A 24,391-nucleotide genomic window follows, 5' to 3' on the forward strand; every position below is an offset into this window, starting at 1 on the left:
TGCACAGAAATCACTGCACACACATTACAGGTTCAGTGGGGCTCTCATATGAAATATTGGTAAAATTTACATGATGCACCGTGTGCACCATGCACTAATTCAGTGGGGCATCACATGCACAGGCCCATATTTATCCATCTAAACATCTAAGCATGTGTTTAAGTACTATGTAATATCTGGTTCTTTCCCAGCAAAATGTTCTTTCTGTGCAATGTCACTTAATCGCTGTTCAGTCACCCATCATTTCTTCAAGAAGCACTGTGCAAATGGGCCATGCTTGTACAAGAGCAAAACCAAAGCTAAGACAGGCTAAAGTGAAGGTCCATAAAGACACCTCAGAGAAGTCAAGGGTCTTTGGGGCTAGTTCCTGGCTCACACGATTTGGTATCTAATGGTTAAAGTGAATTTAAAAAGAGACTGCCGTTCTCCACGTCCACACGTGAGACGAGCAACAGTACAGAGACACCTGAACCAGCAGAACCACCACGCAGAGCTTACCTATTTGTAGATAAAATCTGTTCCCAATACACATTAAGTTTGATACAGAAGACATTTGCACCCAGACTCAGAGGCATTAAGGCATTTACATTTGATCCATTCCTGGGCTGCTGAGGACACCACAGAGTTGTACCAAAACATGTGGATGTGCTGGCTTGATCTTTGCACGTTCCCTTTTCACACTAAGGGCAAACACGTCGAAAGGCATGTGATCATGGCTTACCAAAGTAAGTTTACCACTGGTGGGATGTGAACTATTTTGACACGCACTGCAGCCTGGCCCAGAATGAGGAGATGCCACAAGCAGTATCACCAGCACCTGGCAGCAGAAGTTTGGAAACCTCTGGCTTACAGACACTGGCATTAAGCTCATCTTTTGGTGACGATCATTTCCCATCCCAGAAAATCTGATGCCCAGAAAGGGATGTCCTAGACAGCCGTGTGCTCACAAACAGAGGAGAGCCTTTCTGAAGGATCTCTCAGTAGGGTCTTTTCTCAGGCAACTATTTGCATCTCTTCTTTCAAGCAAGGGTGTGGGTTGTTTTTTTTTGTTTGGGCCACTGACAGCATGTGATTTCATTAGCCATGTGAGTAAAACTGTAAGTTTTGTGTCTTCCTCCTGTGAACTCCCCTCCCACTTACCCCATTGCTTCCGAGAAAGAGAAGCTGAAAATGGCTGCTCGAGATTTTCCTTTCTCTCGAACAGAAAATGAGAGAAAAGCTAAGACTTCCTGAGTGCAGCTGTACTTTCCTAATCAATAAAAGCTGATCAAGAGCCCGAAAGGCTCTTGCACACAGCTACAGCCCTGCATTTCCTGTCACTGCCTGAGGTGAAACCTTCCATTGCCTGCTGCGATGATTCATTTCCAAAACTTCGGTTAAGCTATCACAACGGCAGGTGACCTCTGATTTTCACCCATGTCTTTTCCCCACCCTTGCTTTCTTTTATTCTTTTTCAATTAAAATGTGACTCACGGTGATGGAATTTTGTCAGAGTCCATCAACCGCAATGCTCTTCCTCCCCAAACCCTGCTCCTAATACATCTGTTACGAATTTTTATTTTAAGCCTCGGTATCTGGTGCTGTTGTTTCGTTGGATATGTCTTCAGCTTCCAGAAACTGAATTCAGAAGGGCTCTGTTGCACCGGATGCTGTACAAACATAATGAGACCTTCCCCTAGGAGCTACATTCTAAAAAGATCTTTCAGTCCTTTTATGATACTCTCTATGTCTCTTTTTTATTTCTGTTTCTCTTGTGGGTGCTCTCACAAAAGCAGTCACGCGGCTGCAAACTTTGCTACCATCACAGCAAACTCTATTGTCTTATTGGAGATGCAGAAACACTCTGGATTTACATTCTGGGTAACTGACAGCAGGACGTCCTCTCCTCTTTCATGCTTTAAAAAACAGTCATGATGAAATGCTGGGATAAGTGTGATAGAAAAATCCTTTGAAGTTAGAGACCCAGTAAACCTTCCTCCTTTTTTTTGCTACTATCTGCTTTAAGAGATTTTAATTACTAATTAGCGATGCTGTGCATTTGTTTTGTTATATTCATCCTTGCTTTCTGCTGGGTTTTGAGCATCTGTTGGGGAAGAAATCTTGGAAGAAAGCCAAAAAGCTGTAGTAAGAGGTGTCAGTGATGCTCTTTTCAAGTCAGAAGTGAACCACTGACTCCATTTGAGGTAGTTACCCTGCTGTGATACTGCCTTGGACCACATCCTGGGAATGTGACACAACCTGTGCTCATCAGAACTTATAAGTCCTAACAAAAAACTACAGCACATTAAGCAAAATTCAACAGGTTAAGTGAAAAGGAAATTTTTTTTTAAAAGCACTTGGTATAAATTGCACTATCTAGTTAATAACCTACTGAGGAACCCTTAGCTTGAGCACCCTTGGTGCTCTCATAGGCAAAAGACTCCCACTTTCCCTATCAAACATGATCATCACTTCAAGAGATAGTAGGCAATAGCCTGGTTTACAGGCAGACACATATTGGTGGTGGAGCTAATTGATGCAAATGGCTCCAGGGTGTTTTGCAGAGGATCTCCCAAGAAACTTCACTGTCCTCGTCATCTACTGCAGCTGCAGAACAGCTTTGTTACAGAACTAGTTTACCTTCACAAGACTTTCCCTAAGAAGGAGAGTCTAAACAAGGATGAGAAGTCAGCACCAAACTCTAGTACTCAATATGTGAAAGCTGAAGGTAGGTGGCATTATTGTTAGTCTCTTAAACATTTCAGTCAAGCTCTAATAACAGGTTTTCCCACATAAAAGCGTAAATGATCCTGTGTGTCAGAGGTTATGTCTTCACTTCAGAATTAACTCAGGTGAAGTAGTTGTCTCTTCCTCCTTCTGGTTCACAGAGAAACCCCAGATCTGAGGGTGTGCTTTCCATTCAGAGCAGGATTACCAGTTGAAGCTCAGGACCTATTTTCACCAGGGCTGGCACCCTCAGTGCCGAGGATACAGTCGCAACATTTGAATGCTGAGTTCCCCAGTGTTTTCCCACATGTCTCTGTGCCCAGAAAATCACTCCAATTTACACACATATGGGTGGGGGTATGTCTACACCATCATCTCACTCCCCACCCCACAACTGGTCTTGATTCACTGATCCTCCATATTGCATAAACACTAATTCACTCCCATGCTATTTTTGGTAAGTGCTAGGTAGCTCCTTTGAAAGAAAAATCAAAGTGCTTTTTCCTGGATATTCTACTCTGGTAATATCTCCCAGCAGGCGGTATGAACAAGAATGCATCAGGTTTGTTTTCTTCTGCTCTGCAGAGTCCTCCAGCATCTTCCCTACAGGTTTCACAAATCCAAGAACTCCAGTCTTGTCATGACATACATACAAGACCAAAATGTAGAATCTCAGGTTCATTCCATGAAAACTCCAAGCAGCAGGACTGCAGCACAGCTCTCACTTTCAACTGAAAAGAATGGACCCAACATGACAGCTATGTTTTAGGAGAAGAAGGAACTGCAGGACACATAGGGCCAAGACAGAGCTACTCGGCTGTCAGTGAGGCCAGCCTGTCTAGTGTGGATGCAACCACTAGTGAATGCAGTCATCAGGGTAGATGTAGTCAGTGCAACATCATTTAATGCAGTAAAGAGAATTATGGGATATTACTTTGATGGGTTCAGAGACGCACATGGGTGCATGCATTCCCTTTGTGGAAATAATGAGTATGGAATATGGCCGCTGTTTGCTAACTTGAGTCTAGACTCACATGGAATTCAATCGCATTTTTGCAACAAAGATCTTCCTGTATGATTGATAGTGGTCCTTTTAAAGGATTCAATGCCCGCCAGACTGGAATTTTTTCATGAGTAAAAATATGACAGATTCCTTAGATGATGATTTTGTTGAGCGGAAAAGCCATTGTTACTCCCTCATGAATCAGTTTTTCTGACACTGTTCTTTAGCCATGAAGTTTTTTTCTGGTGCATTATATGGACCAGTAACTTTGCAGACAGCAGAAGCAGGGAGGTCTACTACATGGGTAACTGACCGTAGTCTTGTTCTGAATGTGGATTTCCTTCCGTGATGCTCTCATACTCAAGCAGGAGTATATGAATTGTGATTCAATTAACATCGCAAGATTAACCTTAATTGGAGACCTCCTATCTGCAGTGAAGACACAAACAGTAACACTTGTCAATCTACCATTTGAAAAATTACCTACCCTCTAGTCTGTCTCAGACAGCACATCATAGCTGGCTGCCATATTCAGGAGCTCCCCAGTTGGTGCTGAGAAACTGATTCAAGAAGAACCATGAGATCCAAATCGGGGCAAAACATGATTAGTTGTCTGTGGGTCATGACAGAGAGCAAACACTCTGCTGCACGCTAAGACGAAGAGGTTGTAGCCACTGCACTACCTTAAGAGTGCAGAGTAGTCTTGTGTATGTCTACAGAGGTGGGAAGGAGCGAAAGATCCTCTCCATGCTCACCTCAACTGAGGATTATGTAGGCAAAAGTTGTGCACCTTCAGTGCAAGACAACTACCACGTCTGCACTGCTTCTGAGGACTTTCTACAGTCCGGATTTTATCTGTGGATACACTGGAGGGGTAAGATGGGAAAGTTTCTCAAGATTAGAGAAAAAGGACTCACCGTATTTATATCTGCTTTATCTAAAACCCTTAGATCTGCACATTTGGCTTGGATATCTTAGAAGGACAAATATTTGCATGAGATTTCTTCTGATTTTTACTTCCAGAAAAGCCAGAAATAGTATAAGAATATCAAGAACGATCTCTTTACTTCTGCTTTGGGTTCCCTATAGAAGGAGAAAGTACAAATCTCCCAATAAGCTCAGTTCAGCATCACTTTTTCTGGGTCTTTTTGTCAAAGCAGTTTTTCCAACTTTAACTGTGGATAAGCTACAAACCCTGGAATGGAACAGACAAGACGGCAGAAGTGTTGGGTGGAAGTGGAATAATTCAACTATTCTACCATCGTGCAGAGGGAGCGTGATATTGGTCGAAGACTCAAGACTTTCTTGTACTCTGGAGTCACTAGATCACACTAATGCACAGACCTATTTGCTGCATGGTATGTATTTCTGGAGACAGAAGAGAGAGATGAAAAATCTCTTCCTAAGCCTGTCCAGAGCCTTGTTCAATAGCAAAATGTTGACAGTTCTTAGATCTAGGCAATCATCTTGTTTAAGTAAAAGTTCTCCCAGACTACTTGAAGATATTTGGAACAAAATATCACTGTAATTGGCAGCTCTACACCTCCACCTTGCCTAATCCACCAGCGTGGTCCCTGACTGAGCAGACACACAAGAGGGGACAGGCAGCTTCATTTAGGACAAAGAAACATTTACAGCTGCTTCCCTTAGCAGTGTGGTTCTGCCCTCCAATGTCGGTGGCATCTTTCTTTTTACTTTCTTTTCACCAGAAAAGTAATTAAATCTGCACCAGGAACAGCATTACCGGAATGTGGCTTTTTAGGGTCAGAGGTATTGTAACATGGGTCTCTGGAATTCTGCGCTGCAAACAGGACAGGAGATAAGAAACTTCACATCTGGGGTGGCCGGCATATCTCCTTTGCAATGGCAAAGTAAGCAAACAGCTTTGCTAAATGACAGCTGTTGGATTCAACAAACCATTGGCTCCGTCCGTTTTCACATACTGTAAATATCCATATCAGAAAGCCCACAACTAACCCATATGGAAACCTTGGCAGATAAAAATCAAAGCAGAGATACTGAAGTCTGATGTCTTCATCCAAAGCTGATTGAAGTCAGTCTCTTAAATGATTTGGCATTTATAGCTATCCCTAAATTACCCTGTCATTCTTGGGGATGTTAGCAGAGGCAGAAATCTCTCCAAAACAGGTTTAAGCAGCATTAGTATGACATTATATGAAGTTTTTTTCTCAGACTATGTCCACAGAATCCATAAGACAAGCTTAAACCTACACATCTACGGTCAACCTTAAAAATCCAGGCTTCTTGTAAAATAAATAAATAAAAATAAAAGGCTGCCTAGTTAAACTGCCCCTTTCAAATTCACAGTGGCAACAGAAACCTTACTACCAATCACACACTAAGTGTGCTGATGTGAGCACTGCAGATCATTTCTAACATGAGTTACTGCCCATTTTCAAAGGCTTGTGCAATCAGTGGGTTTTCTAATTGCTTTGGGGATTAATAACACAATAGGAGGCGATTTCACATTGGTTGACAATTATTTTATCCAACTGTATAAAGAACAGGTGATAAATTAATAAATTATAATCAGTCAGTTATTAAAGCTTAATGGCAGATGGCTGTTACAAGAATAAAGAGAGCCTGAGCCTCACAAAATGGTATTTTGATAGTATTTTTCAATGCATTTTTAATGAGAGGCATATAAAATGCATAAAACTTATAAATCATTTATGGAAGAACAAACTAAAGAGTTGAATGGTCCAGTTATAATGCTATCATTATATCATTAATATCACTAGATCACACAGCAGCCTGCAAATCCGACTGGCAGCTTATTGTGTTAGGTGCTGTACGAGCAGAGAGTGCTGCCCAGCACCGAGGAAATGCACGGCCACGGCTGGGTGCTGGGGGCCTGCACACTTGGAAGATGACCTGCCAATGTCACGGGAAGACCCCAGGGCTAAAGCTCACTCATCAGCATAAGCTCTGCACCGAAATCCTTAGTGACTGCTGAACCTAATCTAGAACTCTGGGATTTTAACCCAGAAGTGCATGTGTTTTTTATGCATTTTGGTGTGCAAAGAGCACTGTGTTGCAAGGCCAGAAAACATCCTGCATGCAGGCGGGGGAATGGATGTGCAACACCTTCTTTGTTTGTTTGTAGATGTATGGTATTTCACAGCACAAATCCATTTGCAGGCATGTGTTTCCTGAATGCATTTTTTTTGGTATAATAGTCTGAGAACATGGACAATCAAATCAGTCCAGGAAATTTATTGTTTTTCTGCCTCTTTTTACTTCCTCTGAGGCATTGCATAGCCTACTGTACGTATTTTATAATTTTTGTATATTTGCTTTAAATTCTCACCATTTATAGGTCACTAGTAAAACTATTTTTGACTGTAGTTGAGGCAGAATTTCTAACTTTTTCTTTATTATCCAGGTTATAAGCCTACAGAATACTGTTTCTTCACTTGTACTCATACAGCACCCAGACAAATAAGACCTTGGAGTCCTAGTCCAAGTCCTATTAAGACCAGATAATAGTCTCTGAAGCCTTTTGTTGGCTACTGACTGGCTCAACTTGACCTCAGTCAATTACAAGTTAGGGTTTTCCCCATGGGCAATTTGGTGCTAGAATGACACTGCTTAGGGGACATTGACACACATCTGTCAGCGCACACAAAAATTCAAGCTCCTCCACCTCAAAACTCACCTCACACAAAGTTTTCCTTAACTCCTCCCCGCTGAAGATCAGCCAGTGATTTAGGCAAAATGAATTGAATATTCCAGTTCCCTACAGCCAGATGCATTCCTCACAACACAGTCATCGTGGGTAATATCCTCTCTGTCTGTATTAAGCCAGAGATCAAGAACTGAATAACCTCTAGAAAGTAAATAATGCTTCTTATCCCAGAGGTAAATTCTTTGGCACTGCAAGACTTTAAAAATGTGGTTGACAGCCAAGTAGTCATCCTTGAACGTGATCTGTCACTGCGACCGGTGGTGTCTCCTGGCTTCCCCCCACTCCTCTCCCTCCTCTCTCTCACTAACAACGCTGGCTGCTTGCTTCTGTCTTCAGCCCACATCAGAGGCTCTGTAGGAGGAGGTTGTCTTTGTTTTTGGTGCTTGTACAGCCCTTAGAGTCACGGGGAGAGGCTGGTCCTTGAAAAAGAGCCCTTCCCACAGCACAGACCAGAAAACAAGGACAAATACTCAGGAAATACCTTGGAAGCATCTCCCTTATGCTGCATTTGCTTTAACCAGCCTGCAGCTGAACACGGGAACACCAAGTCTGGCACCTTGTGCAAGCAATGACACTCCTGCTGTTTTTTCCTTAGGCAAGGGAAAAAAAGAGTGGCTCTTCTACACCCACGCTGGCAGATGGTTTTGGGGAGTCACAGAGCAGAGAGAGACTCTTGCCAGATCTTGAGGTGCAGGGGCATCCCCAAGGATGTCCTGGAGCCTGGCTGGGAGAAGACCCTGTGGGGGTGAGGGGAAGGGATGCTGCTCAAGATGCATTTGATCCAGCCCTCGTCCATGAGCAACCACCCTTCGTCAGCGCTATGCTCCTTCTCATGCCTGCTATTTGCTGCTTCACAGGCAGGTTTTCACTGCACTCCCCTCTCCCTGCGGTTCCGTCTCTAAGTATCCACCCTCTTTCACCTAAGTGAAGAGTGATGTGTTCTTGGTCTCATGCCAAATCGCTAAAGGGCATAGTTAACAGAGACATATAGGTGAGAATCATTCAAAGCTCTTAAATTTTAATAGATATTAAAAGAAACACAAGGATTTCCCCATTTTCTTCCCCTCTAACACCTGTTTTCCTTCTTCTAATAAAGGTCCCTTTGCTCAGCAGGGAACAAAACCTCCCCTGAGTCACAGGACTGTTTCTCAACCCCTTCATATGAGCTCTCAGGGTCCAGTTGTCTCTTGCAACCACATGAAATACCTGGCTTTTCCAAGCAATCAGCCGGGAAGGACTGGTTATGGAGAAAATCAAGAGGATTGATCTTTTGCAAGCTCTGAACAGCACAGCTGGATCAAAAACATGCAGTTTCCCCAGATCTGAAGGAATTTCCAGGTTGTCGAGACCTTATGAGGACAACACCCTTCCTCCCAGCAAACGGGCATGCAACAGGGTTCCCAGGGATTGCAAGTGCACAGCACTGCACTCAGCTGGTCCTGCAGCTCTTGGGATGGCCAGGCAGCCACGTGAGTGGCCAAACTGGCCCCATGCCACCTCCAGGGCAAGAGGAACTCAAATGACTTCTTTGTCTCCAGATCCCCACCAACCCAAATCCCACACCCCAATCCAAGTCTTCTTCCACTATGAGCTGTTGCTCTTCCCTGGCTGTAAGCCCCACTCCTGCTGCACTGAGCAGGATCATTTGATACTCTAGTTTTCCCCAGCCAAAATGTGCATGATTTTCGGTTTCGATTCATTTTTGTCTCCCAAGGATAACTTGAAGAATTTCAGCCTCTGTTTTTGCAAAGATCTGGGGAAACTGCATCTCCCACAGCTCCCACATTAAAGCTGTCAATATACAGAGACACCCTCCATCCACCCCACCTTTTCCCTCTCCTGATTTTAGGGTCTTTGTCTTATTATCATGGTGCTACTTTTATCTGACCTTTACTGGATATGCCATCTGCCATGCTAGAAACATTGAAAAGTATTTAACTCTGTATCTAATCGCAATTTTCCTCATTGCCCTCCAAATTTAGCACAATATAAACTGGAAACACTGCAGCTTTTGATTCAGCTGAATCACAAAAGCCAATTACATCAATAATAATAATTTAATTTTTTTCTAAAAAAGAAAAGATTAAAAGGCAAGAATGCACCCAGGATTTCAAGAGTTAAGAAACAGTTCAACTCCCCGCAGGTTTAAATACCAGTTAATTTCATATTATATTTTTACCTACTCCATAATGTAGATATCAATCCCAGACTTTTCTAACTATGTTTTATTCTCCCCCAGCCCACCGAGGTACACAATGCTCACAGTGAGTCGCCTTTTTTTTGGTCTCCCTTAGCAGCAATATCCCCAAAGAATTCCAGCCAGTTAATGAGGCATGCCCTTCCCTTCCTGGAACCATATTAGATATCCTTAATTAGGCCATGCTTTTCTAACCGTTCCTCCCTTAGTATCTCAAAAGATGAGCTGAAGACTTTCAACTGCACAGATCTGCAGCTTCCCGGTGCATCCCCAGGCCCTTTATAAAAATAGAAAAGAGATCACATTACCTCCCCCTCAACCCTAAGATATCTCTTCCCTGAAGGAAGCAAACTTGTAAAAATAGCAACTACGGCTTCTCCAGTTTCCCAACCAGAGCACTAGCAGCCTAAATAGATGTGTATTTTTCTTTCCTCAGCAAAGATGAGCCTCAGAAAGGTTGGAAATGTGTTTCAGATGAGCATGAGAAAGCAAGGGAGCACATTGCCCTGCTCATCCTGAGCTCGTGTTTCTATTGTTTATTCTGTTCACCTGAAACTTTACAAGACAATTTTATGGTTTTCTAAAAGACAGACATTTCTTCTGTTTTTCTTGGTTAGGGTTCTTAGTGCTAACCAGAACCAAAACATACCTCTTCAGATCACGAAAAGCTTTGGCCTTGTACTGCAAATACCAAAAGCTTCTGGAATTTCTCCTTTTTATTTTTCTAAAGAGAGGCCCAACACAGACACTTGAAATTCTCTTGATGTGGAAAAGCTGAGTACAGAATTGAGGTTTGCAAACCTTAACCTAACTGATAAATTCTGCTAAAAGAAAATGATCACAGTTTAGTCTCCCAGTCCTCTTCTGGAATAAGCCCAAATCTGGCCCTTCTCTACCTGCAGTGACAGTACTGCCCACTCCTTCCCCACCACTTTTGAAAATCTGATTTTTATGTTCAGCCAATAGCGAAAACAATTACCTATAAAGGTTGCTTTCTTGTCTCATCCCATCACTACACATTTTAGTGGTGATGGAGCATCTTCTTCAACAAACACAATTATCTCCTCATATATTCTTGATGCAGGTATATATTTTTCTGACTTGGTGGGACTGAAGATGAACATAACATTAATTCCATACAGGCCAGCCCAAAAGGGAGAAAAGACTGAAGTCCAACAGTAGGCAATTGTGGTAAATGTGTGTGGGAGCCAAATGGAGCCCAAGTCTTTCACAGTCATTGGACATGGACCGAGCTCAACCTCCTCTGAGGCACAGGAGCTGTTTCACTTGACTACAAAACTTAACAGGCTCCACAGCAGTTGCAGAAATGAACATCTGGTGCCCAGAGAAGGCCACTTGGATCCATGAGACAGGGGATTAGGAGGTGTGAAAGTCAGTGCTAGCGGCTCAGACAAGATGCTGCAGATGGGGAAAGCTGAGTTCAACACTGAGACTGATACTGGGAGGAGAGGTGGAAACAGGACAGCTGCTCAGGGGCAGGGAAGGGTTTCTGCCAAAATTAGCTTCCTATTTACTGACGACTAACATTGCTTTATGCAAATTAAACCAATAGGAGTGAAAGAGTAATTTCTGTGACCACCATAAAAATTATTGCCCCAGAGGGCTCCAAATTTTGCCATTGCTCAGTAGATGGGTGACAATATTGACCTGGGGAAAATCTTGGATGTGTCTCAGCTCAGGGATTGTTTGATCCCAGGCACAGAAGCTACTTCCAGTACTCTGAATGATGTAAGAATTTATTTACTCTTAAAAAAACCCTTGCAAATACTCTTGATCTCGTTTAGCACTGGTGATCGTCTTGCCTCAAGTGGGAGGTGATATCCAGAGGTAGCAGCCTTTCAGTATTTTTATATACCCCTGAAGTATAAGTAGATATCTCAAATCCCACAGAATTACTCAGTAATCCTAAAATATACAAAAAAATGTAGTTAATAATTGACTGTATAATGATGGTCCACTGAAAAAGACATTTTTTGTGACCTTTGAGAAATAACCAGTGTGTCTGTACCAACTGAATGTATACCATTATTAAAGGCAGCCGAAAACATGCGTAACTATTTCAAGTGGGAGACCTTCACATTTACCCCTACTTCTTACAAGCACTGCCATCAAAAATATCTTTCAATTATGTTTGCACATCAAGAATAATGCTTTTTCCCCTCCTTGGCATTTCTTCAGATCAGTATGAAAGAAAATTAAAAACTTTCTGTAAACAAAACAGATCTCTCCAGCATGCTCACTTCTTTGCTGCTTCTTTTCTTGAGGACAATGCTTGGCTTATCTCCTTATCTCTGTGACTAATAACAATTTATTCTTTTCTTTAGGGAAACGCAGGCAAAGTATTGTGATGTAAAAACACGGCACAGTCAAAGCATTTTAATTTTACCTCAAGGTAAATTCATAAAGGTCAATGTCAAATGTGAGTACGAACCTGACCCTGGGTAAGTCAATCTCATATTTAAGGTGAAGTGCTTTTTATGTGCATACATCCTGCGTGCCTGAGCAGTGCGGGGTACCCATCTCCATGGGTCTGCCTGCTCTCCAGCTCATTCTTCTATCCAATGACATGCAACCCTTTGCAGAGGAATTTCTCTGGCTTTATATGTCAGAGAAAGCCCCAGTGCCAATATCTGGAAGTTTCAAATAGGTGTGCGCAGCTGAGGCTGCTACGTGGCCCCTGCAGCTGTATCCCCACATCCCTTGCTAGGGTTTCGCCGTGGTTTCTGGGTGGACGAGTGCACGCAGATCGCCTTCTGTTCGCTGCTTGGGTTTGGCTGTGGCCTGAGGGGAGCTTTTTCGCTCACATTTCCTGCGTTGTGCTTTGACTCTTGCCGTTGTTCATTCTCCTTTCATTGCCATGGAAGGACGTTTCTTTCACTTCAGAATTTGGTCATATCAGAAGTAGATAACGCTGTGGGAGGTGGCATGAGGCATGGCTCATCCTCGGAGGTCACCCCACTTTGCAGAGAGGGGGCATTCATGTCTCACTTTCCTCCCTGCATTCAGCATGCCCGCTGTGTCTAGTACTGCTGCCTGTCAGTCCCGCCTGCCCTCCTTCTTGCCTCTCTGCCATCGCTGCTTCTGCTCCTTGCTTTCCTTCTCCTGAGCAGGACATCAGAGGTCAAAGGGACCTTCAAGACCAAATTCAAAGCAGGGTTCACTTTGGTGCACCGCTGGCAGGCTAGCTGGCCACCCAGCGCTTGCTACAGGCATGAAGCCTGAAGGCCTTGTCCATTCACACATTAAGTCTAATTATCTGGAGCTCCCTCACCATTTCAGTACCTTTGGATTTACTGTCACAAGACTTCACAACATTAAGGAAAGACTATTCCCCTTATTTCACAGGTGAGAACTGATAGTCATTGAATCAGAGGAACATAGCATGGTTTGGGTTGGAAGGGACCTTTAAGATCATAGAATCATAGAATCATAGGTAGGAAAATACCTCTAAGATCATCAAGTCCAACCATCCGTGCAACACCACCATGCCTACTAAACTATCCTGAAGTGCCACATCTACACGATTTTAAATACCTCCAGGGATGGGGACTCAACCCCCTCCCTGGGCAGCCTGTTCCAATGTCTTACCACTGTTTCAGTAAAGAAATTTTTCCTAATATCCAATCTAAACCTCCCCTGACGCAACCTGAGTCTGTTGCCTTTTGACCTATCACTAGTTACTTGGGAGAAGAGACCAACACCTGCCTCACTACAACCTCCTTTCAGGTAGTTGTAGAGAGAAAGAAGGTCTCCCCTCAGCCTCCTCCAGACTGAACAGCCCCAGTTCCCTCAGCTGCTCCTCATAAGACTTGTTCTCTAGACCCCTCACCAGCCTCGTTGCCCTTCTCTGGACACATTCCAGCAACTCAATCTCCTTCTTGCAGTGAGGGGCCCAAAAGCGAACACAGTACTCGAGGTGCGGCCTCACCACTGTCGAGTACAGGGGCACGGTCACCTCCCTACTCCTGCTGGCCACACTATTCCTGACACAAGCCAGGATACCGTTGGCCTTCTTGGCCACCTGGGCACACTGCTGGCTCATGTTCAGCTGGCTGTCAACCAACACCCCAAGGTCCTTTTCCACCAGGCAACTTTCCAGCCACTCTTTCCGAAGCCTGTAGCGTTGCATGGGGTTGTTGTGACCCAAGTGCAGGACCCAGCATTGGCCTTGTTGAAACTCATAGAAGTTGGCCTCAGCCCACTGATCCAGTCTGTCCAGGTCCCTCTGCAGAGCCTTCCTACCCTCGAGCACATTGACACTCCCACCTAGCTTGGTGTCATCTGCAAACTTACTAAGGGAGCACTCGATCTCCTCATCCAGATCATTGATAAAGATGTTAAACAAGACCAGATCCAAAACTTAACCCTGGGGGGCACCACTCATGACCAGCAACCAGCTGGATTTATCTCCATTCACTACCACTCTCTGCACTCGGCCATCCAGCCAGTTCTTTACCCAGTGAAGAGTACACCCATCCAAACCATAGGCAGCTAGTTTCTCCAGGAGGATGCTGTGGGGAACTGTGTTAAAGGCCTTACTAATGTCCAGGTAGATGACGTCCACAGCCTTCCCCTCATCCACTAGGCGGGTCACCCGCTCATAGAAGGAGATCAGGTTGGTCAAGCAGGACCTGCCTTTCATGAACCCATGCTGGCTGGACCTGATCCCCTGGTTGTCCTTCATATGTCCAGTGAGTGCACTCAGGAGGAATCGCTCCATAATCTTGCCCGGTACTGAGGTCAGGCTGACAGGCCAATAGTTCCCAAGATCCTCCTTCTGGCCCTTCGTGTAGATGGGATGTTGCACTGGCGATCCTCCAGTCATCTGGGACCTTCCCTGTTAGCCAGGACTGCTGGTAGATGATGGAGAGTGGCTTGGCCAGATCCTCTGTCTGTTCAGCACTGTTGGGTGGATCATCCACTTCCAAGTCCCCTGCCACGGGTAGGGACACATTCCACTAGACCACGCTGCTCAAAGCGCCATCCAGCCTGGCCTTGAGCACTGCCAGGGATGGGTCATCCACAACTTCTCTGTTGTAACCTGTTCCAGTGCCTCACAACCCTCACAGTAAAGAATTTCTTTCTTATATCTAACCTAAATCTACCCTCTTTCAGTTTAAAGCCATTACCCCTTGTCCTATCACTACATGCCCTTGTAAAAAGTCCTTCTCCAGCTTTCTTGCAGGCCCCTTCAGGTACTGGAAGGCTGCTTTAAGGTCTCCCCAGAGCCTTCTCTTCTGCAGGCTTAACAGCCCCAACTGTTCCAGTTTGCAAAATTATAAATTAATTCATAAAAGAGCACAAACAGGAGTCATGTCTCCACACCACTGCCTTCCCATCCCACTCTTCCTCTTTACCTCAACTGTTAAAAATGTTGCAATAGCAGAAGTAGTAAAAATTAACCAACCTAGAGGAGTCACTGTGGCACATAACAGGCATTCTGTGTTGGAGCCCTGAAAAGCCCGTAAGCCATTCATTAAGTAGGAATGAAGCTATTCCAGTGATAAGCTTTTATGAACACCACCCCTCCAGAATCAAGTTGGAAAAAGCATTATGCTTCCTTTCCTGCTGTGCTCTGGAAATACGACTGTCTCCTTTGATATATCACAGGCATTTCCTTGGAAAAATTTTCTTGGGGGTGAGGAATTCCCAGGAATATTTCACTTCAGACCAAAAATGTACTGGAATAAATAGTCTTCTAAAGGCAATTTACATCATGAAATACACTTGAATTTCTAGACCACAGAGCCATCTGAATTTTGGATGAAATCTGGCTCTATTCCCTGACTATACTGGTGATTCAGAAACTCAAACAACCCTTAAAAAGTGTTTGTTTAAAAAAAAGATAAATCCTTTACATGCAATGTTATTAATTATAATTAAAAGCTGATGCAGTATATTAAAAGCAAGATGCATCCTTCTAAGTAATTGCCCAACAGAAGTAATTCCATGGGAATTCAGTTAGCAACTGTTGGAACTGAGGTTGGGGGTGAGGTGAAGGTTTCTCTTTCTCTTTGTTGTCAAGCCTTTTATGTTGTGAAGACATCAGTGTGAGACGTCTAAGCCTGTAAAGATATCACAAGAGTTTAGACCGTCATATCCAGCCATGGTATAAAACTACTGTAAGGACCTAAGGATGTAGGATGCTTGTACAACAGTCTGAGCCTAACTACAGATACGAGACTATACAATTTTAGTCATGTCAGGGCTTACTGTGTCACTGCTGTTGCACAATTGGCCCTTGTACCTGTAGAAGATACCCTTCTAGGGGAGCAGCCACGCAAAATAAAACAGAAACTACACCAAAGCAGACAACCTGCCCCCCAAAAAGCAATGCTTGTGCCTGCAAAGACAGTGGCTGAAGGTTGAAGCATGGCTGAGGATTGCTCTTCCTCGCAGCAAAGCCATCTTGCTTCTGCTGGGGCTCAGCTCTGGCTGGGGTCACATTTACTTTTGTAGCCTGAACCTCACTATTCTCAGACTGTGGTTGTTGAGACACAGAAAACAAGACCCACTGAAACAAATGGCAACTGCCTCCCTTACAAATTTGCAGCATTGTGCTTTATATAGATTTGCTAGCTTCATAGCCCCTATAAAGTAGTTTCTTCAATAGATGGAAGCACAGAGGTGTAAAATCAGAGTAACAGATGGTGAAAAAAGACCATGTAACTTTACATTTTCCTATAAAATTTTTTGGCTAACGTAAGAAATCGGCCAAATTTCCCCTTCTGAGGAGACGTTGAATTTTCTTGAAAATCACTGGGATTCCACATGCAGAAATAACACAGTAAGATAATTCTGTAGATTAATTAAAAATAAACCTTGTGAAACTTTCCTGTTTTCTTCTTAGCTGTAGAACTTTCTGTAGAGATCATATCCAGCCTCAGTCTAGTTAATCCTATGATGTTATATTAATTATAAAAACAAAACATCAACAGCTACCCTTTGTCTCCCTTGGTATGAAATCCAAATAGCAAAAGAATCTAGCCAGTGAAGTAACCCTTTTTCCTGTTTTGTGTTTGAAACATCCTCCTGTTACAGACACAACGGCCAAAGGAATTGCTTGTCATTTACACTTTTGATCTTTGCAAACCATAAACTGCCCTTTAATTGATTCAAAAGGTGGGTAGGGATTAGCAGAATCAGTCAGATAGGAAGAGGAGATTTTTTTTAAGACTTCCAGTGACAAATACAGACAAAGAGGCAATGCAAACACAATTAAACTCTTTTGATGCAAAGGAAGCAAATGCTCATATTGTGACTTGCAACAGAATGAGTCAAGAAATTAAGACAATCAAGCTATGTCATGTTTTAACTCACAGTCACAGGGGTTATAAGCTCTTTCCTTTCAGACCGTCAAACAGTGAGACCTCTGTTCTGTTTTCAAGGGATGGATGCTATCACTCAGACAAGATCCTAACTCCCAGTGGGTGATAAAAGCTTATCATCCCCATGAACAACACAGCCCAGTAACTGGTGGGTGCCTCTATCTCGCAGCTCCAGCTGGCGGCTTCCTCTGCCTTGAAGTAAGGGAAACATAAATAAAACAATCACCATAAGGATACTGCATTATGTAAATAGCAGTGGCTGTAAGAAATACAGTTTCATACAGCACTAGCAAAGGACTGAATTCAGCAGCAGCAGTTTGGTCTTGGTTGAGCAACGAGAAACATTTCTTGGTCACATTCCTCCAGCAGCAAGGGGCAGCTGAACATTATCTTCAGGACAGAGTCTTCCTTGCTAGCTAACACAGGGAGAGTGCTGGAAATCAGTGGTAGGTGGCTGAGGATGGATGACTCAAACAAACTGCCTGGAATGAGCAAGACTTGGTACCAGCAGAAGAAAGTGCTGCATCTTGCTTCTAGCTGCACTTCCATACAGCACCAGCTTCCAGCATGCTCATGCAGCAAAGGGTGGTTTGGGGTAAAGAGCTTCAGGAAACATCATCCTGGGCCTGATTCTTACTCCTAATTAAAATCAGCAGTAACAGAACTGAAAGATGAAAGACAATGATGTACTGTGACTCCTGGACTGCAGCAGGAGGCAATTTTCCATTGTGCTTTAGCACGAAAGAAGGCCCTCCTAAGCCTTCCTCCATCTCAGCCTGTACTGTGCTGGGGCTGATTTGCTGCTTGTGTCCATTTCCAGCCAAAGTCTGTTATTCAGTTAAACCAATGCAAATCAGGAACAGCCCCAGATGAAGCTAATGAGGTTTCTCATGACTTGTAGGGGCGTACAAGCCAGCAGATTTCAGTCCTCTGTGGTCAGTGTTTATTACTGTAAGCAGGGAGTTGCTCAGCTCTGGCCGGAGAGCCAGGACCAGGATAATTTACAAGTTAGTCACCAAAGTATGCCATGAGCTATCCCCCTGAAGGACAGCCAAGGACAGAAGTTCAGACCTTGTACAATTTTTAATGGTTTCAGTGCCTTGAATCACTGCTGACCACCTAGAAGCAGTTCAGCATTTAGGAATCTAACATGGGACTGAAGGTGAACTTTGGTGCCAAAATCCCAAACTGAGAGCAGCACCCCTGCACCCTCCTTTCTTTAGGTTTCTTTGAAAGGTCTGTGGGCACACACTTGTTTGCTTCTCTGCACACACCCAGCCCTGCCCCAGGCTTGATTTGTGCACTGCAGGGTCAGAGCTGTCCACAGCCTGGAGCTCTGATTCACGGGACATGTTCAAAGGGTGCCCAACACATCCCAAGAGGTAAATGGCTGAGCAATTTTACATTCTGTTCTGGGACCTAAACCAGGGAATTGCAGAGCCCTATGCCTATTATCAGACCCAGCCCCTCATCTCTGTGCCTAGCTCTTGGCACAGGTGTGATTTTCAGCCTTAAACAACTTGAGAGGCTTCATTTAAATAAGACGCTAGCCTGAGTTCCCTTTAATCTCTGAGATAGGGGATTTTTAAACTTGTATGTTCTGTGGTTGTAAGAATGAAAAATGAGTGGTCAGACCCGTAGTTTGCAGTTATATTGGCTGTTTCCTTTTCCAAAGATAATTTTTTTTTTTACTCAATGACTTAGTTTTCTTAATGACTTGCAGTAAGGTGTTTTTTTGTGTGTTTTTTTTTAAACTTTCATTGTTAATAATAACTCTGAAGTAGTCTTAAAGCGATGCACACAGTTTTACAGAAGTGTTAATGCTCTGCTGTGAACCCCAAGCAAACAGATCACAGACCCTAGGACACACACACAAGTCTTCAAACTGACAGAGCAAAATGAGTAAACTCGCTTACACAAACCACCACATAGTCTAAGAGACAACGGTTGCCCAGTATCCTTTTATTATACTTAAGCAGACGAATCTTCTGCAAAGCAGTAGACTCATAAAAGCTCCTACCAGCTAGGAGTCTCTGAGAAAGCCATCCCCATCATTCAGTGCAGGAAGTTAATTCCACAGCCAAGAGATATTATCTTCTGATAAAGTTAGGAAATACACAGCAGTAGCGGCAACCATTCAGAGTTTTTAGAAACAAATAAATTACTGGGGTCCTCCCTCTGTGTTACAAGCCAATGCTACCGAAAACAGTAGTTCTGCCCATTAGGACTGATTTATGAACATTTGCTTTCCTTTCTTCTCCAGCTAAGTCAGATATTAACAAACCTGAGATCAGAAGCAGAAGCAGGGCCTCAGCTATGAATGGGAACCTAATGCCTACTGTTCTTTGTAGTGGATATGTTATCCTGAGGACTGGGGATAGGCCGACAAAGAAAAAAATCCTGTGATCCTCAGAATACTCCTAGCACCAGTTAAACAATGATTCCTTTAATTAATCTATAGAAGATATGGAGCTTCAACCACGCAGGTCCTTACAGGGTACCTCAACACAGGGTGTAGAGACAGGCCTCTGAGATCAGTTTACTGAATTTCACCTGTCCAAGGATGCTCAGGATGGGACTTCTACAAAGAAAAAGATGAACACAGATAAACTTTTCACACTTGAAAGTATTTTCGGATTGTTGGGACTGTTCGTTCCATGGTTCTCAGATTGTATTTTCAACATCCCCTTTTTGTTAATAGAAGACAGAAATAACTTTTGGAGAGGAGACTGAATCTTTCTGGTCAACAAAATTTGACTGGGGATCCATGTCTGCAGCTCACTAGAGATATGGGGACACCTGATCTTGCAAACAGATTTTTTTTCTTAACGTACTGCATCCTCCTCTGTCCCATGGATCACCTCTAGTTTCAACTTGATCAGACAAATATTTGCTTTGCCTCCAGTCCTTACACAGGTCGTTACTTTGGAACATCATCCTGTCCTTTAGATTAAAAGTTGCAAGATGCATAAAGCTTGTGTCATTTTCTGCAGTACCCTATAGGCCCTTTGAGGTGATGCCTATCCAGGGACTTAATAATATAGCATTTTTCTGACACACTCACAAGAACCACCGCCTTCTTCCTCCACAGGCCTTTTTTCTCTTGCCAACAGCTGCACTTTCTCTTCCATAAGAACATGGTTCCTGGATTACACACAAGGTATGTCTCAGCTGCAGTCATTACTCATTGCACAGATACAGAGCATGGAATTAATTTCAGGATTCAGACTGGCCTGAGCAGAAGAAATACCCATGCAATTAGTCTGCACAAAGATCCTTGTTGCCACATCTACATCACTTACAGTGCATGAGCTAGCCTTGATCAAGCTAACTTAGAGAAGACAACGTGGCAGAGCAGAGAAACATGGAGTTTCCTGAAGCATACATACTGAATTCTGTCTTTCTGGGGAGATCCATGGGGTTTGGGTGCTCTTGGGCTAGCAACAATAAGCCCAGCAGATTTTCAGTCCAGTCTTTGCACATGGAAGAGCACCATGGCCACACGAAGCACGGAGTTCACTACCATGACCACTGGAAGGACCTGTAATTCCCTACTTTGCTGTTTAGCATTATTTCAAGTTTTGAACTCTATAGCAGTTGCAGTGCTTCTGCGTGCGTTTCAACAGTAATGAGAATTTAAAGAAAACTTCATAATCTGTCTGTCTTCATTATTGCCACAAGCAGCTGAGCATACAAAACCCTGCAGTTACTGGTTGAGTCTGGTAAGGGATCTCTTACTTTCATCCATCGACAGAAGGATGAATTAAAACAACCAGTGAATTTCTTCCCATATATAGGTACAAGGCTGACTGAATATTTTTAATTCTCTATATGATTAGGCCAGAGTATGAAACCTTGAATGGCAAATAGCATATTATTAGGGAACAATTATTCTTTCTTTCCCATAAAACCAGAACTAGAAGGCAAACAATGAATTATCAGGCAGAGGATTTAAACCAAAATTAAGTACCTTTTCACGCGATGCATACCTAAACAAATGGAATCCATTGCTACAGGATGTTGTAGGTGTCAGGAGTTTAGATGAATTACAAATGCAATTAGACAAATATATTGAATGAAAATCCATTAGTGACTATGAAAAATAAATATACACCTGCTTTACCAGAATTTGCTGGAAGGAGACACTGGGGGAAGTGAAAGTGGAAGCTCGACTCGTTTTTATACCTCATCTTTAAACATTTACAGCAAATCGATCTCAGAGACAGAAATCCTGGGACAGCTGGATCTTAACTCCAGAGCTGCTCTTACATTAAAAGGCATTACGTTTCCTCAACCACTGTCAATACCCACTTCTTCTTGGGTCAATTCTGCTACCACCTGTCTGTAAAACAAGCAACATCCTTATGATGTATTTATTAGGTAACATTTTCCATTTGTTTCTTACGTGCTGTAACCTCAGTTGCTAGCAACCTCCTTTTTGCCAGAAGTGGCTGCCATTTTTATTTAGATTATTAATAGACCTTTTACAGAGCTATGGTGCAAACTTGTCCTCTACCATTTCTCATTTTTATATTTTCACCTAATATAGATTGAAAGTTTGAATGAAAATGTATGGTCATGCCTTGTGTGTCATGCCAATACCTATCGAATGTCGCTAATAAAGCTAATTATACACAACATTTATGAAGTGACTGGGTTTCATACTTCCATTGACGTGAAGACAGTGTCAGGGAAATTCAAATTATCAGCTTCATCAAACTTCCAAGTGATAGAGTTTGGGTTTCCTTTTTGGTATTACACACCTTACAAAAAAGGATTTCTGAAAGGCATTTGTACAATATACCTGTGCCTGTGTCCTTCTGCTGTTAAAATGTTTTTTTCAACTACTTGAGAATACCAGGGCGCCCACTCCTGTAGTTTGTCCTAATTGGTCTCATGCAAACACCTCATGAAATCACTTTGTGTAAAAGACCGACAGGCAATTCCTTCAAGGCAGCTTTGTGTGGTTTAGCTTTTCTTGTTGCTTTAGGCCATTGCCCAAGGAGTAAAAGCTGTCCATGACATGAAGCCTCCACTCTTTAAAACTCTCCTCGAAGCAGATTGTCTGTTCTCTTTATTTTCCAAATCTGTTTCAACAGTACCTAGGAGGGATGGGAAGATGCACTGGCAGAGAAAAATACATGATAATTGCGGCCACAAATTCTCACCTCCCAGCCCCTGGTAAATATAAAGTTGCACATTCTTTTTGATATGTTCCCAGCAACGCTGCTATTCATTTAGGGAACCCTCCTGGAAAAATGTCCTTCTGAGCATTTCTTTTGTTCAAAAAAGCAAGAATAATTTGAGAGTAAGCATCAAATTCGTAAGTCTACCTACTAAAAGCACATACAGTTAAAGATTAGATCAAGAGAGGGGATCAACTGCATAGATATAGAACACATCTGCTAATTGGCTGTCAGTGAAGGTAAAATGGTCTTAAAGCAGAAAATAGTAAGAAAAAAAGATCTGCAGAACATTTTAGACTGACGGCTTCAGGCTGGAGCTACATCCTTTTGCAGGCAGTGTAATCTTCCCATGGGGTATTCTCTTGAGAGCTGGGTACAAGTCAGCAGTGTCCAAAGTCACCGGGAGTGGCCCACAAATGCTGATTTAACTCTGGAGCTGGCGGTTCTGCACAGGTGCAAATTTTGCCCTTGGCAAATGTAAGCAACCTAAGTGACACAGAAGCAATGACTTCTGCGACCTCTCTCACATGATTTGCATCTGAAAAGAGACGTTTTTGGAAATAGAACTGTTCTGTCTCAATGTGTCCAAAATAAAATGATTTAACTCTTTGATTCAAATTGACTTTTAATTCTGATACTTCCTTCAATGCTCAGCTATTAAAGTCCTGGGCTTTTTTAAAGGTTAGACTCCAGAAGGATTTTTTTCTTTTGATTTTGACCCAACTCTGACTTAAGAGCAAATTGCCAGAAAGGAATCAATTAAACTGAGTTATTAACTGTTCTGTCAAAGTGAAACAAGGGCGAGCTTATCACAGAAGGTGTCGCCCACAAAATTTCCAGAGCTTTGCTCAAAAGACAGGGTCATTTTTGCACATTTTGGAGCTACTCGTTAAATGCATGGACAGCAATTCTGACACATAAAGAATTAGCAGCTGAGGCTACAAAGAGAGATGTGTGCCTGCAGAATTCTGGCCCAGAGACCTCACTGTAGTACTGGGCCTTTGATATCCATGGAAATGTGGATTCCCAGGAATTGTAAATAACCCTGTGGGCAAATTTATCTTATAGCACTTGGGAAAAATAAAAGGCATCCAGCATGAGGTCATCAGTTCCTACTGGGGGAACAACTGACAAGATGTAGTTTAAAGAGGCAGAATTCTCTTGAAATCCCTCTACATCTGGAGCTTACTTCTTGTGTTACAGGAGTCCCAAATGTTCAAAACAGTGAACCATTAGTGACTGAAGGAGCAGCAAAACATCTGTATAATGCATGAAATATCTGGAAGTGTCTGACTCTCTGGGAATCAGCTGAAGCTTTCAATTGATGCTTTAATGGTGGTAATTGAAGTTCGCAGCACTGGCACATCCTTGCTCAGTAATTAGATGGATTACAATCTTTCTTGCTTGGCAGCATTCTTTAAACAAGCTTCAGCTTTTCATATAGTCAACACTCTAACAGAGATAAATGTCACATCAGTTCAGAGTGAAAAGTAATTTAAGGAAAGACTCAAATTTATCTTCACCGAGTACCAAACAGGAGATATTTCAAAGACAGGACAATGGCCCTTTCTATCTTAAAAGAATGGCCCATTTCTCACATATAAAGGCTAGCTTGTGAGGGGGAATCTATGGGTGTGCCTTCCCTGAAATCACTGAAGCTAAACCTGCTTATAATATTTCAGGATCCAGTTTACGTATTAATGAATAGATGAAATTCTGGTAAATAGAAGTGTGTAGGGAAAGGAGAAAAAGATATTGCCTATCACTTAGCAAGATAGGATTTGTCACTGTGATTGGTAACCCTATGGCCAATGGAAAAAAAATAAATGAAGCCATGAAAAAAAGCTCTATGCTGGGATTATTCGTAGCGAAATTAAATAAAGGCAGTAGAGATCAGGAACCAGCCTCCATCCATAGGGGAATGGGAGACATGATCTTCAGTCACTTACATCCAAACCTTGCTTCTGTAAATCATTTTCACTCTTAGCCTTAAAATGACAGCATCTAATTTGTGCTTGTTTTAAAGCTACTGACAAATGTGCTACACTTACCTAAGTCATTTTATTAGTGCCATTTGCAATTTCAGCAGCAAAGTTTTGAAACCGGCTCTGTTTCCTAGTGTTCATATCCAGATTTTCTCCTACCTGGATGTTTTACCTGAGTGATACGAAAACTTACAAGCATCATTGGATTGGTGTATACAAAGAACTGAGCAGCCTGAGGATATCACTGAACAAATCC

This window comes from Opisthocomus hoazin, chromosome 3 (assembly GCF_030867145.1).
Source record: "Opisthocomus hoazin isolate bOpiHoa1 chromosome 3, bOpiHoa1.hap1, whole genome shotgun sequence".
Taxonomy (NCBI): Eukaryota; Metazoa; Chordata; class Aves; order Opisthocomiformes; family Opisthocomidae; genus Opisthocomus; species Opisthocomus hoazin.